This window comes from Octopus bimaculoides, chromosome 14 (genome assembly GCF_001194135.2).
Source record: "Octopus bimaculoides isolate UCB-OBI-ISO-001 chromosome 14, ASM119413v2, whole genome shotgun sequence".
In the NCBI taxonomy this organism is placed as follows: Eukaryota; Metazoa; Mollusca; class Cephalopoda; order Octopoda; family Octopodidae; genus Octopus; species Octopus bimaculoides.
This window is the reverse complement of record NC_068994.1, coordinates 1,939,010-1,943,745: the sequence shown is the minus strand read 5'-3', so window position 1 is coordinate 1,943,745 and position 4,736 is coordinate 1,939,010. Positions and strand designations below refer to the sequence as shown.

The 4,736-nt window shown below is 39.3% G+C and overlaps 1 protein-coding gene across 1 annotated transcript in view; it reads left to right on the top strand.

Moving 5' to 3' along the window:
- The window catches only part of LOC106873952 (protocadherin-18), a 139,806-nt gene that overhangs the window by 103,349 nt on the left and 31,721 nt on the right, over positions 1 to 4,736 (top strand). The gene's annotated exons all lie outside the window — the stretch shown is intronic.

The following is a 4,736-nucleotide window of genomic DNA, read 5'->3' as shown; positions in this document are numbered from 1 at the left end:
GAAATAAAAGATAAAAGAACTTTCTACACAAAATTGGAACAAAAGATATTTCTGATGTTTTGGATTTGGTTCCCATGGTGATATGGTGGAGATGGTGTTGTTAAGCCTAGGTCAGGTTTGATTGAGTAAACTTATAATCAAAGTCATTCCAGTCGTGGCCATCCTGTAAGCTTATATTATGTATCATTTCCTTATTTAAAATGGTGTGATTTAAGGAAGATTTGGCTGCTATTCCTAGCTGACTGGAAGGCCACATTATGGCTGCTTCGTGAGTTTTCATACTTGCTGGAGAGCAATCTTAAGGGTGGGGGGGTTTGTGTCTGTTGTTGTTGTTGTTGTTGATGTGAAAGTGAAATTGCCATGATTTCATTTGTCGCTCCTCAACAACTGTAACAACAACAACAGCAACAAACAACAACAATTACATTACAACAATAGTACATGACTCAAAAAACAACAAACAACACCTGAACAACAACAACAGAAAGAAGAAATAAATGAAAGGTAATTGAATATAATTAAAATCATTGTTTTCTTTTATTTTGATTGATGAGGCCCTTGTCAAGAGCCAGCATGCAGCCCCAGTCCCCATCAAAGCCAGCTGCTGTAGCTTTTGATTGAGATTATTTCCCGTAGAAGATAAAGTCTGGAACCCAGACAAATTGAAGAAAGTGATCCAAGAAATAGGCACGGAAGCTGAAACGAGTTCAAGATGGCTTTGGCTGAATAAGGGGCCGCAAGTGGAACCTTTCTGTAGGTGAAGACTAACTCAGTCCTCACTGTCCCTGGGTGGGGCAGCGAGGCACAAGCTAAGGGGTGTGACCTTTGTGACCCTGAGATACCTGCTGGTGACGATATGGAAAGGTTTCCAGTATTGCAATGGATTTAGAAGAAATTGCAAAACCCCTGAGTAGCTCCTGCTGTTTGTGTGTGGGGCAAAGCATCTCTGGTGTTTATTTCAACCGTTTTCCATTAGTAATGTTTCATTTGAATATATACATACATTCACCTATCTACAAATAATGTGTGTGTGCATTGAGACTTTGGAGAGTTTTTGAGTCTTGATATTATCTCCCCTTTTCAAACGAATCTGGTCTTAATTGCCATTTGGTAATTTGATAATTAACTTTACATCCTCCAGACGTGGAGATAATTTTAATAAATTATGAATTTATTTACATAACTGTGCCTATGTTGTCCAAATATATGCGAATGGCCATTTTGAGCTATTTTTTTTTTTCAGCACAGTTTTTGTTTAAATTATACAAATTTCCTCAGCCATAAACGTATTCTACACTTTTACGGATAAATACTGGAGATAAGATTATAGAATTGTTGTGGTGATGACAGCCATTGACCCAGAAACACCGTTCCACGACTGTCCTCTCATCTCCAGATTCTAGGAACGTCTCTTTCCTTAACAGCATGCCAACTTTGGAGAATTCTTGGTTCTTGGAATGATCTGCCCTTCTACAAAGCTAGTTTTAATTATCATTTGGTAATAAAGATAGATCACCCAAAGGCACAGATGAGTTTAATACATCAAGAATGTATGTTGTATGGTATTTGATATACCTGTAATATCTACGGTAATGGAAATCAGCTGAGACAAAGAAAACAAATTCCTTAGAAAATGGTGGGCTCTGTATAATCTCCAGAATTTTCAGTATTTGTAATGGTGTTACTCAGAGTTTCATCAAATGATTACACAACATCTCTGTTATAGTTATCATTATTTAGCTACAAGAAGTCAGTGAACTGGCAAACTCGTTAGCACGTCAGGCTAAATGCTTAGCGGTATTTCGTCTATCTTTACATTCTGAGTTCAAATTCTACCGAGGTTGACTTTGCCTTTCATCCTTTTGGGGGTGGATAAATTGAGTACCAGTTGAACACTGGGGTCAATGTAGTCAATGCATTCCCTCTCCCAAAATGGCTGCCCATGTGGCAAAATTTGAAACCATTATTTAGCCACAAAATCTTCAATCAATATATACACATGTATCCATTGAACTGGCCATTTTACAAGTGTTTGGTTTCATGTCCCATCGTGTAAAGTGGCTAAAATTGAAATTCTGAGGTAGTGGGTTGTTCCCCTTGCACCATTAGGCAGGAAACATATCCCATAGTTAAATGATATACCAGTGATCAAGGAGAGATAAAGAAGTTTACTCATCCAGCAGGAAGTAGGTGGTAAGGGAAGACTAGACTGGCGATAATTAAAAGCTTGGCCATCTCTAATGACATAACAATTACATACAAGATGGCCACCAATGTCTAACAAAGTCTAGAAATTCTGGTCCACTTCATCCTTTATACTCTACTTTCTGTGTAATCAATTACCTTATTGATTGTAAAATTCTTTATTGGTGATTTTCCTTGAAATATTCATGAGTTGTGAAATTTGTCACCCAGCTCACCCAAGGGAAACAACTTGCCCGCTTAGCAGTGAATTAACTCCCTGCTACTACTTCACATAAGAGATGAACTCAGCACTTCTCAGACGTCCATTTAAATGACTACCTGTGTGTATTTTGGTCATCTGAAGAGTTTACAGCAGAGATGTTATACAACCATTGGTGAAACTTTTGAGTTACAACATTAAAAGTTTTGAAGGCTACAAATCATATATATATATATATATATGTGTGTGTGTGTGTGTGTGTGTGTGTGTGTGTGTGTGTATTTATACATGCACATGCATCAACAACATCAAAATCAAATCAAATGGAAATTGTAGTTGTGACTCCTGTGCCGGTATCACGTAAAAAGCACCATCCAAACATGGCCGATGCCAGCCTCCTCTGGCCCCTGTGCCGGTGGCACGTAAAAAGCACCCACTACACTCTCAGAGTGGTTGGCATTAGGAAGGGCATCCAGCTGTAGAAACACTGCCAGATCAGATTGGAGCCTAGTGCAGCCTCCTGACTTCCCAGACCCCAGTCGAACTGTCCAACCCATGCCAGCATGGAAAACGGACATTAAATGATGATGATGATGATGATGATGTCCAACAAAGAACAGAACATGAAAATATAGTAAACAAATATGGAATGTTATAGTTTCAGAACCTTTCAGTCATGGCTTTCTTTAAATCAAAGAACTCAATAATACCATGTTTGAAAGTGAAATCATGCAATTGAAGATTTGTATATAAATATTTGTCATGTACATTGAGTTTTCAGAAAGGGCTCAGTGGAGCTACTGCAAGACTAGAATGGTAACACACACATACACACACACAACTGCTCCCACTTATGGTGGATGCCCTTCCTAATGCCAATCACTTCAAAGAGTGTACTGGTTGCTTTTTATGTAGCAACCAGTAGGCTACATGCAGCTGTGCATGCATGTTATGATTAGGGGCCTGGTGAACTGATTTAATCATGGATGCCTTTAGAGGCAGAAAGAAGACCAAAAGTATGTGTAGCAGGACGAGGTGTGTGTGTAGAGTATGTATACATTTATTCATGTATATACTCAGTGTTATTCAAATAGAATGAACTGATTTCATTATGCCATGTTTTAATTGAGAAAAGCAATAGAAAGCTCCAGCTAAGTCACAAGTTGATGTGGTTTCTTCTCCGGAATGCCCTTCCTAATGCCAACGACAGCTTGTACTGGGTGCTCTGCCGTTTTTGTAGCACCAGCACCAACAATTTCCTGAGACTCCACAAATTCACAGACGACACCTTTCGAATTCCTGTGATTTCTCATCTATTGCTCTCACATGACCATGCTGCTACATATACGAGTTCGGTTAGTCTATTCTCATAGGGGGGGGGGGTCATGATTCTTGGCCTAGCACATTTTAACAGATATATTTACCAAAATTACATAAAGATATCTTGAAATACTAAAGAGTAAATTTATTCAATAAAATCGCCATTGGTTTCAACCACAGCCTCCAGATGACTTTGGAATCTCCTGCAACTCTTCTGGAGGGTCTCCTTGTTTCAGTTGGTGAATGCTGCCATCACAATCCTTGCCTTCAGTTCATCTCTGGTGTTACAAGGAGTTTTGTTGGTCTCTTGTTCAACTGTGCCCCATACATAATAATTGAGGGGGTCACAGTGTGGAGAGTTGGATGGCCAGATGTCCGGGCTGATGTGGTTGCAGAAATTGTCTGACAGCCATGACTGGGTCCTCCTGCTTGTATGGCATGAAGAGTCCTGTTGCCAGACAAAGGGTCTTCCAGCAGCCACCCTATTGACTGAGGGCAGCACTACCTCCTCCAGGCATTTGATGTAGGCCTCTGTGTTGAGTCTGAGGCTGTGTGGGAAGATAAATGGAGGCATAACGTCGCGATTATTAGTGATCACTCCAGACACCATGAAGTTGACTGGATGTTTGTTTTTTATCACTCTCAGTACATGTCCTCAGATTGACACCCAAACACTCAAACATTCATATTGGAGCTTCTGGTACGAATGCCAAGCTGTACAGCATGTCAATTCCAAATTTCTGGCAGAGTGAATTGCATCATGGTGCAGTTTTTCTCACAGATGGTGCCCAACTGACCCTCTATACTGTGTGGTCAACACAATCGAAAACAAACAATGTACATGTGCGAAATTAAAAAGATAAAATGGCAACAATTTACCCATTGCACCCTGTATATTCACACACACACACACATCAAAATCAAAAACAAAAAAATGCTGGTGCAAAATTAAAAATATGAAATGGTGACAATATATATATGTATATATATATATATATATATATATATATAT